Genomic DNA, 15,974 nt, shown 5'->3' on the forward strand with positions numbered 1-15,974 from the left:
TAGGAGGACTTTTTAGTTACCTTATAACACCATACTCATAGTATCTTGGAGGAAGGAACCAGTAATCATCCAGTCCTGTGGCTCATTGATGAAGGTAAGGTCTAGAGAGGTGAAGTGCCTTGTCCTAGACTTCAGAGCTGGACGTAACATACATCTTTGCGTTCCAGCCCGGGCTTTCCCTCACTACCTTGCACTGCCCTCAGTGCATCTTCATACTGACTTACCCACCTCAAATAAAAAGAGAAAACGTTTCCCTTAAAATATTTTACGACATCAAGTTTTTGTACTACAAATCTAAGTAAACTATGGGAAACAGTCATACTTCAATAAAGAAAGTCAACATTAGCTTGTTAGCACATGAAACCATTATCATTTATTTGGAACCTGAAAAAAAATTATTTAACATTTACTAAAGATATAAATAAAATTTGCAAATCTACAAAATGCACATATTCCTGAAGAAGAAGGTAGGAATGCAAAGAAAAGACATCTGCTGATGTTAATGCCTGCTTTCTCAGCTACCTACCTACCCCCTGTTCCACTAATGAGCTTGTTCTTGCCTTATCCTTTCGCTGTCCCTTCTTAGCTTCCCAGAGCCTTATGAAGTCAAGAGGTTATTGTCCAATCAAGTTCTGCTCAGCATGAACAAAATCGTTCTTTAATTAAATGCCACTGTCATGCATATGTCACAGATTATCTTCATTTTTTTGGCTATGACTATGTATGATCTTCACTGCTTTCAAATATATATATATATAATTTTCTGCTTTCAAATCTTAAAGTGATTTTCTTGGCATTTTGCTTCTGACTCAGAAGACATTCATTCACCTTAAACCAGTTCTCCTTCCTCAACCTCCTTCCTCAGTATTTACTCTGCAGTAGTCTTGGGGCTGGAAGTATCCAGGGTGAGGATGTTTTGTATAAAGAGGAGGGGGTCGATATAGCAACATACTGTCTTAAAATTTTAAATGTATATTTTTGTTAAATAATCCTCTGTGCTGCAAGTTGCATTCCCTGAGGAAAATATTCAGATTGAGATTTTTTTTTTTTGCAAAGGAAGTTTATTGAGGGAACAGTGCTCTTAGGAACCACACCTGTGGGATTGAAGAAAGCAGGATGGATGGTCAGAGGGAGAAACAGAACTGTAATGTACTCAGCGTGAAGGCCTCTGCTCTTCCAGTGGGGAGATCTGGAGTACAATGGCCCTGTCGGGAAGGGAAATTACAGTTGGGTCTCTCTGCTTTTCTTGTGCATTTATTTTAATTTTGCCACTTACAGCTCCGTGATTTTAAGCTAGTCATTTAACTTCTCTAACCTGAAGATTATATATCACTAAGTGTATCTCTGCCCTTTATTGTGAAAATGTCTTTACTCGACTAATATGGAAGGGATACTTTTGTAATGATGTCATATCTAGGGATGGAGAACAGTACGATGGGGAAAACTAGAGAAAAACAAAACCCTTTCTCTTTTTCTTTAAAAATGTATTTCAATTTGCTTTGTGTCAGGGTCTTATACATTTTACAGAGAAATGAGAAAAATACAACTCATTAGTTTTGTTTCTAAACACACAGGGACTGCGTCTACATAGCAACCAGCAAAAGATGGAGAAGGGCAAGTTTCAGCTGAGGTCCAGATGCTTGCTGATCGTCACAGTGTAAACGAAGCAGCTGGGGGGGTCACGGAGTCTCCTGTTCATCACCAAGATGCTTGGCCTTGTGTGGACGTAATTGCAAGTTGCTGATGGGGAAGAAAAGATCCATATAGACAGAAAAGCAGCATTATACATGATTCCAGTCCAGTATGTTTGAATATAAATGTCTCTCTTTGTACTCTCATGATAAGTGGGAGTCTTAGGCAGCCAATTATAACAGCAGGGGCAGCCATAAAGACAGTAGGGATATGAATGATGACAGGATAAATAGTTTTCCATTCTGTTGCAGATAATCAGAGAGGAAACCTTTAAAACATAGTATTCTGTGAGCCTTCACAAGCTTGTATGTCTTATTTCATCTTATGCTTTTTACAACCATGGTTTCCCTAGAAGGCATAAATCATTGTAATGACTAGAAGGGGAACCCATAGACCCTTGCTTCTTTTTAAAAAAATATGTTTTTATTGATTTCAAAGAGGAAGGGAGAGGGAGAGAGAGAGAGAAACATCAATGATAAGAGAGAATCGTTGATCGGCTGCCTCCTGCACACCCCTCACTGGGGATCAAGCCCACAACCCAGGCATATGCCCTGATAGGAATTGAACTGTGACCTCCAGGTTTATAGGTCAACATTTAACCACTGAGCCACACAGACCGGGGAACCCTTGCTTCCTTTCATGGTATCTGAGAACAAGACTGGAGACCCCTCAGGATGTGATGCCATTGAGTTAAAACTCCCAGGCCCTGCCTTAAGACTTCAATCAGTGCATCTAGATTCCAGACTGGAATGGGACTCTTAGGGCCTTTAGTCTCATTTATCCCCTACCTTCAACTCAGCAGAGAGGGGAGGAGAGCCAAATATTTGTCTAAAGAGAGGAGGAAGTAAGCTTTTTCAGTTCCTCCTTCCTCTTTCTTCCCCTCCTCTACTTCTATAGCCTGTGTGAACATTGGAAAGGCAATTGCTTATTTTAAAACTGAATTTATCCAGTGTTATGATCAACCAATCTATCTTTTCTTTTGAGGTTTTTCATCTGCTTTATGTGTTAAAAATACAAACAATATAATACACATGTAATAACTTGAATTGAAACACAATATAACATTTCATAAGTATTTGTTAATCATTCAGTGCATGCTTGTATACATACTAGGTACCCCCAAACCCCACAAACACCTGGAAAAAATAGTTCCTGGTACTTGTTGCCTTCTTATCTCTCACTCACTCTTCAACCTCCTGCAGTATGACTTCTACTCCTCCAAGTTTATTGAAATTTCTCTTGCCAGGGTCAGTGACCTCTTTTTTGATAAATTCAATAGACAGTCCTTACCTAACTAGTGAGAATTGCATAATTCTCACTAGACTTTCCTTCTTGAGAAGATTCTTCCCTGGATTTTGGGATGTGATGCTACCTGGCTTTCCTACTACTTCTCTCTGGTGTTTCTTTCTTCAGTCTCTGGCATGTTACTTACTCTTCTGCCAATCCCTAAAATGTTGGTGTTCCTCAGGATTCCTCCGTAGGCTTCCTCCCCTCCCCTTTCTTCTCCTCTCTTTCTCTCCCCTCCTCTCTCCTCCCCTCTCTTATTCTACTCAACTTCCCTGAGTAAGCAGAGCCATTCCATTGGCTCTGTCATCCCTAATTTTATATATATCATATGGGTCCTTACATATATGATTGTTTTTAAGATTTGTACTTTCATCTGAATCTTCACACTTGGACACCATTCCATACATAGGATTGCCCCTTTGATATCTTGACTCTGTTGCTTCATGGGTATTTCTATTTTAGTATAGTCAAGGGAAAATTTATCACGCTCTTCCACAAATTTGACTCTTCAAATTTAGTGTTCTTCTTAACTGAAGAACACACAGCATATATCAGAGATATAGATGGCATGGTTACCACTTATTTCTCTCAATCTCCACACATTCAGTTAATCACCAAGTTCTATGGAATTTAACTAAAAAATGTTCTAAAAGAGATTCACATTCTTTCTTTTCCCTACTAATACCCTAATCTGAATAATCAACATTTCTTTCAAGATTACTATGTAACTCCTCACTTAAGCATGCAAAATTTGGAAGAGAGAACAGATTAGTAGGAAGAAAGTCTTCATGGTTGCCAAACTGGGATGACCAAGGGTCCATAGGATATGTGACAGCGTTTCTTTATGTTTCTACTAGTGGCCCGGCGCACAGATTTGTGCACATTGAAAGGGAAATAATTAGAAGAAATATTTTAATATGCTATTTGCCCTTTCTTCCTCAGTGCCTGGGAGCCAGGCAGCGGCCCCCCCGCCCCTCCCCCTGCCCCCTGCAGCTGGTCACACCTGCCTTGGCCTGTTGCTACTGGCTCACCTGCTCCACCATCCCACCGTAGTCCTGCTTTCGTCAGGGTCCATTGGGGCCGGCAACGCCTCCACTGCCGCCTGCTGCCAGTGCCGTGTGGCCAACGCCATCCTGTTCCATGCCGCTCCCTGGTGGTCAGCGCACCTCATGGCAAGTGGTTGAACCAACACCTGAGGGAACAATTTGGATATTAGGCTTTTATTATATGGGATTATGATCACCTTTCAGTTCACAGAGAGTTGCTGTCAGAAGGAAAATTGTTAATCACTTCCACATCTGATCTTGTCATCTCTTTCCTCTTCCAACCATCCCTTTGGCTCTTCTCTTGCACCCTCACCTCAAGTGCCTCAAATCCTATGAGGTTCTGATATGCCTTCCATTTCCATCCTGTCTGAGTGTCTGTATATCCTTACTGTGTCAGAGATGGAGAACTTTTAGGTATTTCAGATGCTTCAGTCCATAAACAAGACACATTATTTTTTTGGGGGGGGGGTTGGGTAGGAGGAGGAGGGGTGTTAGCATTGAGTGGCTCCTTGGCATAACTTTTATGTCTTATTATATTATCAAAACCTTTCTCTCTCAGAACTAGAGGATGGAAAAACAAGGTACGATTTCATATTCGGTTAATGGTTCTGCCCACCTGCTGATTTGCTCCTGTTCAATACACTGTCCCTTCTGCAGAGTAAACCTTCCAAAAGGTAGGTCCAATCATATCACTTCCCTGCTGAACACTTCCATGGCTCCCCATTGCCATCAGGGTAACTTCAACTTCTTTCCATAGAGGCCCTGTTCATTTTCTTTCATATTTCTTCTCTTGCCATGTCCTCTTCTTCCCGGCCCCAACTAAGCTGGATTTCTTTCAAGCTCCATGTCATCTAGTTCTCTGTTCCCTCTATTCTGTTGTGCGTGCTGTTCCCTTTGTCCCGACACAGACCTTGGAACCATGACAATCTCATTCTTTTGCTTAAAGTGGTCTTTCTTTACCATCTCTAGTTCTCCTTTCCACAAGCAGATCGGTGAAAATGTGAATTTGAGTCTCGTGAGGGTATTTATTTATATCCTTTTATTTTGTTTTTGTTTTGTTTATTGAAATATCCTCCCAATAGCAGCAAAACTGAAGTTGAATTCCCAGTCTCCTGGAACTAAGAAATGTGCCTCCTGCCCAGGGAGCACTGTTCTTTCCTGTGTTTCTGTTGGCTGATAATTGTCTTTAGGTGGAGAATGGAGGGGTGTGATTTTTAGTTCCAGGCTCCGAGCTGTGGGAGTGAAGTGAAGGGCTCCTCCTCTGCAGGTGCATATGAGGACAGCCTCGGTGAGGTGGGACCTGGTATTTAATTTTCAGAGGTGGTGTTACAGAGACATGAATGAGGGATTGTTTTAGCATAAGGAATTAAGTACCTGTCAAGATATTCTGTGGCATGAGCATGGAAAAAAACTTCACTCCCAGCAGTTTTCTGGGCTTAGATTCAATGAGTAGTTATTGGCATCATTATTTAGTAAGAAATTTTCTATCAACAGAGTTGATATATTTCTGGTTCCTAACTTATTTATTTTTTCTGTTAGCAAGAAAGATGTCATTATCTGTTAGATGTGGTGCTGGAAGCAAAGCAGAAGGATGCAGAAAATACAAAATAGTGAGTTTAAGCAATAATAATATTTAGGAAAGGAAACAATCCCAGGAGAAAGAATTGGATAAACTTGATAGGTTTTCTGATTTATCTTTTTTTTTACATTTTAACCAATTTAATTTTCTCTCTACCGCCTTCTTCATGGAATGCCTTAAAAATAATTTTAACCCGTAAAAAAGCAGAGTTGGCACATCGGCCACTAGTATACCAATATTTTTACCAGCTTTAGAAATGACCCTCATAATTTTTTCTAAAGTTATGGTGGGTCTGAAGGAAGTTAGCAGCAGGAGACAAAATAAGAGGCACCATTTTACTTTGAGGAATTCTTATTTAAATTCTTACTTTTTTTAAATCCAGCTAACCTCTTTCTGAGGAGGTGTTGGAGGATGAAAAAATATGAAGAGGTTTTATCTATTTATTTATGTTTGTTTGTTTTGCTTAGAAGGTTGTAATGAACCCTAACTCATCAGCAGTGGGTATTTTTGAACCCTGTTTGGTACATGGCATTGCAGGCGCAGACTATACAAACTTGAGGGTATCTGTTTACCAAGAAGATTCAAGTGATCCTTGAAGCTCCCATCCACCTCCTGAGAATCTGCAGAGGTGAAGTCTATATTCAGTTTATGATTCTATTCCTCAGAGATAGTAAGCTAATATGGGCAATGAAATCCAGAGGCATTAAGCATGTTCATTTAGGCAGTGATTTCTGTCTTATCTATTAGCAACCTTTATTAGAGTGGTTAGCAAGTAATTAAAATGAGACTGATCTGGCTTGCTTTTATCTCATTTCCCTCCTCTTCACTTAAATAAAGGGTATTGACTAGCAATGAATTGACCAGTCCTCTGAGAGAGGGATCGAAGGAGAAAGAAGAAAAGCAATGGTTCAGTTTTGCCCTGAGACTAGACAAGCCATCTCTAGGTCATGGGCATTGAGTATCTTTCTGAGAGAAGCTGCAGTTTTATCTGGAGAGTACAGGAAAATACATTAAAAGGAATACTAGTAGATACCATATATGTTTTCATTGCAGTTGAGACCGTCTTATTCATTGTTCCTGCACTCCATAGACTCAGGGATGACAAGCGGCGGGGGTGGGTGGGGGAGGGGGCATGCAGCTTGAGAGTAGGCTGGAGCATCTGGGCAGTATGTACACAACACTGTGCAAAGTCTCATATGCCCACACTTCAGACAGTTCTGACAGCCACTGGGACAATCTGTTTTGCCAGTGTTATTGTACAAAGCCAAAAGCAGTCAGCAATTGTATTTACCACTGATTTGTTTTCCAAATCTTATTCTCTCCGAGGTTCTCATTTTAATGAGCCAGAGTTGCTCAGTTTAAAAATACAAGGTTTTCTCTGGCTGGTGTGGCTCAGTTGAGGTCACGAGTTCAATTTCTGGTCAGGGTACATGCTTAGGTTGTGGGTTCAATTCCCAGTCAGGGTGCATGGGGAGGCAACCAATCAATGTTTCTTTCTTCTCTCTCTCTGGGATTGTTTCCTTTCCTCTGTCTGTCTCCACCTTCCCCTCTCTCTAAAAATCAATGAAAAATGTCCTCAGGTGAGGATAAAAATAACATAAAGATTTTGCATGTAAGCATCTTCAAAAAATGCTTTTACTGTTTGGTAGCATTACCACATTTCTTCCTGAATATATTTTGATTCCTATGTAAGATCTTGCTATAGCCAAAATTCAGTTCTCCAGTATGTCAGAGTACTCTGTTATAGTTAGTTCTTGAGAACTTGTTGCCTTGATCTGCAAAGAATAGACTGAATTTTGGGAATCATGGCAAATAGATAGAATCACTTATATTTGTTTTCAATTTAACTGAAGAATATAGGTTACCAGATGAATGAAATGACATGACAATAAACTAGATTTTTTTTCTGCTTAACTTTCTGAAACCAAGGATTCTATAAGGCAGAGAAAGTTCAGAAATGAAACTCTCATCAAATTTATATATTATTAATTTTAGATTTTTTTTGCTACCATTAAATTTCTTGTTCTTTCTGCCACCTTGTAGAAAGAGCTAACCAATGGCATGGATAACTAATGACAGAGCTGAGTAAGGTACCCTTCTCTCGTGTGCTTATTGAGACTTGTGCATCCTTGCATTGTGGCCATAAATTTGTTGTCTTATAATTGTGTGTCTTCCCTCCAAATCAGGGGTTGACATACTATAACCTGCAGGCCAAATCCTGCCCATTTTTTTAAAATAAAGTTTTATTGAAACACAGCTCTATGTTCTGTTTTATATTGTCTGTCGCCAGTTTGTGCTGCAGTGGCAGAGTTGAATAGTTGCAATAGAGACTGTCAGGCCAGCAAAGCCCAAAGGTGAAGCCTCAGGGGGAAGGAAACAAGGAAGGCTGCTTGACTGTCTTTGGTAAGGTGTCAGTGCTTTTTGAATTCTGTATTGTTCAGCCTGGACTCGGGGATAGGGAACAGGTGAGTATTTAGTACAAAAGTCCCAAAGGACTGCACATTTGGCTAGTTCGGATCCTGTGTCATATCTCTTGGGAATCACATTGAGCCAGTGAGGAGTGGGATTGGGGATGATACTAACTGAACCAATGGAGCCCGGATATCTGATTGAGCCAGCAACAGGTAATGAATGACCTGCAAATACCGCCTGCCTCAAATTGCAATAACGACAGCTTTGTCACATAGTGGGTAGTTAATATAAGAAATTTACTGACTGTGTTAGCCACCAAAGACTTTTATGAGAAGGATAAAATAATGACAGATCCAAGAAATAAGTCAATACCAAAAGCAGTTATTAAAGGGGAATAATGTGCTGAGAACACATGTGTAAAATGACTAGAGAGTAGGGTCCCTGAGTTTACTGACTGGCAAATACTCAGCTTCCTAACAAAATATCATTTATGTAGTTAAGCATATATACTAGTTAGCATATATATAGCAGGATTGCTCATTGATTTGGCTCAGCATAGAATTTAATTTTCAATTGTACATTTTTTAATTTTAAAAAAGATGAGCTTGAGTTCTAATATTATGCGTCTTGACCAGGTGTTTGAAGTATTATAATCAATGACTTGATTATAATCAAACAACCTGAAGCTATTCCCAGATTGTTTACTGATTCCTTCTGGTTTATTTTTGGTTCTGTTATTCTTCTCATATCCCACTGTTTTTTCAACAAAAAAAGTACTGTGGCCAGTGTATATCCACAAGTAAGCACTGAGAGGAGATGAGAAATCTGGAAAGCTTCATTAAATTTTCAGGACACCAGAGTAAGAATCGCTGTGCCAGATTAGTCATTTACTGGCAAAACCATTTGCTTTAGATGCTCTTGTTACCACCTCAGGGGTCTATAGAAATCTTCGGAGTCCTTTGTTGTTCTCACTTGTTCAGTTTTTGTTGAAGGATGAGTGCACTAGGTTTGTTTTTATATACAATTTTGCTCAATAAACTCTGAAATTACAATTTGGAAAACATGTAATTATGAAAGCAAGCAAAGCAATAATCATTTTGTATAAAGCACTGAAAGCCTGCAACTGTGGCAATTAGCGTGGCACACCTAGCTAAGCTCAAATGTGAACAGTGTTGATGCCAGAGTGATGCTTCCAGGTGGCTCCAAAGAACGGAAGCTCTTTAATCTCAAATGAGTTGCAAATGTTAAGGGACAGAGAGCCAGCAGGGTCTCTTCAGGGACCTGGCCAACTTACGTATCTTGCCTTCTGAAAGCCCTTGCTTAGCTTTTTCTTTCATTTGTCTAATCATCAAGGACTGAATGGCTTTCATACTATTTCTACCATGAGCTTGTAAAGCATTGTTCATTTTGATAAATGGCATATACTTTATTTTGTTCTCATAACAACTCTTTAAGGCGAATCTAAAGATAGTTTTGCTTTCAAATGGCTTTAGTGTTCTAGATAATTCAAGTGATTTGCCTAAAACAGTCTGAAAATATTGTTATTGCTGAGTGACATAAACTCAGCTTCTGAATTTTCTTTCCTTTTCCTTAGTGCTGGGAAAATCTCCTCTTACCTGCTCTTAAAGTCCTCAATTTTCTTGTTTGTTTGTGTGTTTTTTTTCATCTTCACTCTAAATAGCTAAATTTAAAAAAGATGACATATAGGTTACTTTCACAATGTGAGTGGTGCAGGTTTTATCTGAACCCTCTCAGCTTTGATTTAATTACTTTAAAAAGTCTTTGGAAAATAATTTCTGCACACTGTGAGAACCTTCCATCAATGATACCAGTGGTTAACAATTAGAAATTTACTGCTTGATAATACTCTACTGAACTCTATCAAGCAGGTTGTATAGATGTATAGATGAGGAAACTGAAGTTTAAGTTTGAATTATGTATTCAAAACTACGTGGCCAGTAGATGCAGAGCTGGGATCCAAACTCAAGCCACCTGCCCCTAGGGCCTAGACATTGAACATTGCTTCGCTATAGCTTGGCTCCATTTTGTACATCTAGCTGAGTTTGGATTTCTGTTTAGCTAAGTGGAGATATACAAACAGATGGGGTGTATGGTGGGGAGTATATGTGGTTCCAGGATGCTTAGCAGCCAATGGGTGCAGGAGGAAGGGAGTGTTAGAGTTTCTACATGTTCTTACAAAGCTCTTGTAAACCTCATGGTCATCGTGGAGAAATCAAAAGAGATAACAGAGAGCAGCTCCCTAGCTCTGGCTATCTTATTTTTATAGTGCTAATTAGAGAATATTGTGCTTTTGAGGGATTGATGTTGGTCTTCCAAGTTCTCTTTTCCCATCTCCACTGAACTGTGACCAATAGATAATGGCCAGTTAGCACCGTATAAGTGCCTGAAGTTTGCCTTCTGTTTTGACAAGTCTTGGTGGTAGTTGAGTTCTATATAAACATATAACCTATTTTTTTTTTTGCTTTTTTATTATATTCCCCTTCTGTTCCTGTCTTTTCTTGTTACAGTGTCATGCAGATGTTATGCTAAACAGTAGCAAGGGAATGAAAAGAATCCACAGGGCTTGTGTAGCCACCAGGATAACTCAAGCAGGCCATCATGCTAAAGGCACTGAACACGATGGGGCCTTAGACCAGACACTGACATAAGATTATTCATGCCTAGCTAGGCAATGCCCAATAATGACAGCTCAGTGATCCCATACATAGAGAACAGAGCACAAGTACTTCATACCTCCTAATTTATTTAGACAGGCCTACTTTAATGCCATTGGGGAAAGTAAGCAAAAAGTATTTTAGGGCTGTGATAAAGGAATTCCATTCTTAAATAATGTTGCTCCAGATGCCTCGTGGTGAAACCAGGATTCTAGTAAAAAGTATTGTTTCCACTTTCCAGGCTTATGCACCTCTTTGTACTGTCCTTGCGGTGATATTTTTTAATATGTAGTGGACGTCTCTCATGTAAAAATTAAGCTCTCAGATTTCATCATGGGGTCCTGTCCTAGCCCTGTAGCAATTCTATAATTACCAGCTAGCAAATGCCTGCCCTGCTATGCACTGGTGTTTACCTGACCACAGGTTTGTAAGAGGCCAAAAAAATATGAAGAGGCCAGGAAAATATAAAGCATCCTCAAAATGATCCAGGTTTGATATTTACAAAGAAAAATATCGTGATATGATTGTTCCAAAGAAACACACACTTTTATCCCTGCAAACCACACTAGAATTCTTGTCATTCCAATGACGCCAAGACAAGAAAATGCCTATAATTTCTTATGGCAGTAGACCTTCATCCCTGGAGCATTTCATATAAATGATCTTTGATAAGCTCAACCAGAAGTTCTACTTATTTCAAAGAATTTGTAGCCTGGCTGGCTACACTCACTGGTTGAGCATCGACCTATGAACTAAGAGGTCAGGGTTCGATTCCGGGTTGGGGCACATCCCTGGTTTGCAGGCTTAATCTCTGATGTGGGGCATGCTCTCTCATCATTGGTGTTTCCATTTCTCTCTCCCTCTCCCTTTCTCACTGAAATCAATAAAAAAATATTTTTAATAAAGAATTTGTAAACCTTGCCTGCTGTTTAAAAGCTACAAATAGGTCTCTTTTAATTATGGCAACTGAAAAGTTTGTTTGACCTTATACTCAATTATAACTGGATCTTTTTTATACCAAAACATTGCTCTGAGATGATTTCTTACACCTGTCTGTATTGGTGATGATGTTTTGTATTGTATTATTTTGAGGAGACAATTTGGTGTCTTATCTTTCAAACCTCTAAATATCTAGTTTTATTTAGGTATCTGGCCATCTAAAATGGGGCCTTACTCTAGGCAGTATGCACTTTTCACTATAAATTGTATAGATTGGGTAATTAGATTATTTTTGTACAAGTCTATTTATTTGGAAGATTTGTGTCTCTAGTTCTAGAGGATGAAAAGGACTAGTAGGAAGAAGATCTACCCGTAACACAATTGGAAAGTTACATTTAAAATCTTAAGCTTTACATTTCTTTTCCTGGTCATTCAATAGGGCCCCTTTTAAGTCACTGGGAAACATCAGCAAACATATATATCTGTTATGTCATAAGCTTTTTTCACTTTTACCCATTACCCCCTTGTCTCTGTCTCTCTTTTGGGTTTATCACTCAAAGAACAAATATGGATTTGAGTATCTGTAATGTACCAAGTGCTAGCCCAGTTCTCCAGTGGCCTTGCAGCTTTCTCAAACAGATTTTAGAGAAGGTGCGATAAGTCACATATTCCCAAATGTATATTGAAGCCAAATTTACCTCTTTCTCTTCCAGAGGTAATAACTTTGAAGTCTTATTTAAGCATAGAGCTACTGGGTTTTACTAAGAGAATTTGGCATTATTTAGGAGATGGCTCAATTATTGGTCTTAGAAGATACTGCCCATGGGTACAGAGCCTCCCAGGTATTCACAGCTAATCAGAAGCTTGAGTTAAAAGAATCTCAGGAGTCTTGCTCTGTTCCACTTTTACTTAGCAGAAAACTGAGGCCACAGAGGTTTTGAACTGCCGAATGCCTCACATTAAATTTGTATAAAAACTTGAATCATTTTTCTGACTCAATCTGTTCAGTTTTACTCTGCCATGTTGAGTATAGAGAGAGCCTAAAGCAAAATGAGCCCAGAGAAGACTGAAAAGCTGAAAATTGGACCCATTCTGGAATTTGCAAGTACTTGACCTGGACAAAAAGAGACCAATGGAAGACTTCATAGCTAATTGCATTTAAGGGTATAAATAGCTTTTATAATAAGAATTGTGATGACCAACATGTAGTATTGACTGAAGGCATAAAAAGAACATATATTAAGTTGTACTATGAAGATTTGGATAACGTATAAAAAATCTCTAATGTTAAATGTAAAAGATATATGTGGAGGGGGAGAGCTAGAACTATGTTTTTTAAATTAAATTTATTAGAGTGTCATTGGTGAATAATATTATATAGGTTTCAAGTGTACATTTTTCTATGATACATCGTCTGTATATTGCATTGTGTGCCTGCCACCCAAAGTCAAATCTTCTTCTGTCACCATATATTTGACCTCCTTACCCTTTACAACCCCCGACTCTTCTTTCTTCTGGTAACCACCATATTGTGGTCTGTATCTATGCGTTTTTGTTTGGTTTTATTGCTTGTTCATTTGTTGCTTCCTGTTTCCATGTCTTGGTCACTATGAATAATGCTGCAATGGACCTATATTTTTAAAAGACAGTGATTCCTAAAGATAGTTTTAGGAAATTACCTAGACCCAGTGTGTATGTGTGCCTATGTATTGTGTGTTGAGTTGCAAACCTCCTGTCCAAATGGGAGGAGTCCATTATATATATCAAGTGAAAGTAGAGCTGGGCTTAGAGCGGGTTCCACCTGCTCCTGGGAACCCCGAGTTCCTCAGAGCACAGGCTGAGTGAAAAGGACTGAGCCCGATCATCATTTGCCCAGAATGGGTTTACTTCAGGGCAGAGAGTAGCTTTATGAGAGTCTTGCAGCTTTGACATTCCTGGAAGAGCTCTCTGCCTGCATGTTAAGAAGCAGTTTGGGGATGTACATGATAGTCAGCGGTCATGGACTCATGCCCTTTCATTTCAACTAAATTAAAGAATCAATGCTCAACATAAGGCCTTGCACACAGTGGGTTCTTGACAAATATTTGTTGAATAAATGTCATTCTTTGGTCCAGTAGAGTGCTTTAGTTCTCTAAATGAGTTGGTAAAAAGCAATGACAAGTCAGAGTTAATTTTGGCTTCCCTCCCTAGACAGTGTATTGGATTTCACCCCCATGGGATGGCTGCCAAAGGTACAATTTTCTAGCTCTGCTTGTGCCGGTAGCCTGGGCAGAAGCTGGGTTGGCTGTGGCAGCAGAAACATGAGACACAGACCTGGGGCCAACCTGAGTCAGTCAATATCTCCCTGCTCAGCATCTCAGAAATGTTTCCTGAGTTAATCTCTTTGGACAGTAATGAAGGAAGGAAGGACATTTTTAAAAGAGTAACATCAATATGAAAGAGATGCCCAAGTGTGCTCTGGATTGAACACAGTTTATATCAGAACCTTCTAAACTGATTTTTTTTGGTTTTGTTTTCCTGGCCTTAATTGTGGGGAGGTGACTCCACAACATTATAGATTTTTGGATATTGACAAGTCAATCTGCCATTAAATGTGTGGCTTTGAAGAGGAGGAAGTAATTTTCCTGGGTTTACTGACTTTTAGGGGCCTGACAAATGTTTTGAGACCTGCCATATAAGGAAGAATGGGTCTTTACAGACCAAACAATTTGTAATCCCCTCACCCCACCCCCAGGAAGTAGGTTTTTATGCTGCTTTCTTCAGCATTTTTTCTTTTTTATTTCATCTTGCAAATAGTATACAGTAACCCAGACATCAGTAAAAAAAGGACATTGTCTGAAATTTCACCACCCAATTATAGAACATATTTTAATTTTTTAGTTTTTCCATATAGTCACTGTTTATAAAAATAAAGTGCTGTACAAGGTGTAGATAGAATTATGTCTTCCATTTTATGCCAGAATTAGTGTGATATATATTTTCCATGTTAAATCATTTTCATCAGTCATCATATCAGTGTCTATATTTTTTTGGTGAGTGTATTACATCTTAAGCCTTTCTTTATTGTTTGATAATAATTTATAGTGTCCAGGTTTTTCTACTTTAAAACAACTGAAATGAGTAATTTATCATATGTAATTTTTTTCTCTTTTAAAAGCAGTACAGCATAGAGATGATTCCATGCCTAAAGATAGTTACATTTTAGTGGAAATAGACAAAGATGAAATAAAACAAGTGGGTAACAGTTGCTATAGCATCTGAGTACCATGAAAGAATGATAATGGTGAACTCCTGATGGGTTATGCTGTTCCAAATCTTGAGAATGTGTCCATTTTAGCCAGGTATGTGAACGCAGAAGGAATTACAGACATAGGGAAGAGCTTGTACAAGGGCGTTAAGGTCTGGTAAATTCTGGGAATGGCTAGTCATTAGGAACAACTGGAGGTCAGTGGGAAGGAAGCTCAGTTCCAGGGCTAAGATAGGACTCAGATGATGAAGGGCCTTGTGTGCCCATTTTAGCAACTCAATATTGTCCTGTATGCAACCACAGTATTGTTGAAGGATTTTAAGTAGATGACAGATGCAATATAAATTCTGCTTTAAAAGATCTTTTTGTCACCCTTATGGAGGAGGGATTGGAGAATGGCAAACTGCTATAGGTAGAGAAACCTACACTTATGATGACAGTTCAGGTAGGAGGTAAAAGGAGCTTCAGGGACATTGAGTTTTCTGTACTTACAGACTCAGGAGAGAAACAAGATTTTAAAGCCAATTGTATACATGACATTTGAAAATACTGAGTGGATGACATCACCAAGGGAGATTGTGTAGAATGAGAGAAGGCCGAAACCAGAGGCTTAGAAAATAAGGCAAGAGGAGGAGGAAAAGGCAGAAGGGAAGAGAGAGCAAAGGCAAAGGGCAATACATGCAGTAGAAGGTAAATCAAGTTAGTTGCAGAATTTAAAGTACTTATTGGTTATGTGCGTTTAGATTTTTAAAAATTGTCTACTTGAATATTGTTCATCATGTTCTCTCTGGCTTAAAATACACTTATCAATCCATGTGAGTTTTCCACATCATGTAAATATTAGCTCTTTGTAAAAGTTAAATTTGATATTCATTCTTTCTAGTGCATTTTTGTGGTTTTAAGTTTTCAATTATATCTATTAGAGAGTTCAACAATTTTAAAACAGTTGAATTGCTTTTCCTTTGTGGTTTTTCTCTTTTGCTTGAAGTCTAGGCAGATTAATTAAGATGGATTGAAGGGATGAGGGCTAAAGGTCGAGAGTCCAGTTAGGAAGCTATTATGACAAAGGAATGATGTTCTGAGAGTCTGAACATGGA

This window comes from Myotis lucifugus, unplaced genomic scaffold (assembly GCF_000147115.1).
Source record: "Myotis lucifugus unplaced genomic scaffold, Myoluc2.0 scaffold_6, whole genome shotgun sequence".
NCBI lineage: Eukaryota > Metazoa > Chordata > Mammalia > Chiroptera > Vespertilionidae > Myotis > Myotis lucifugus.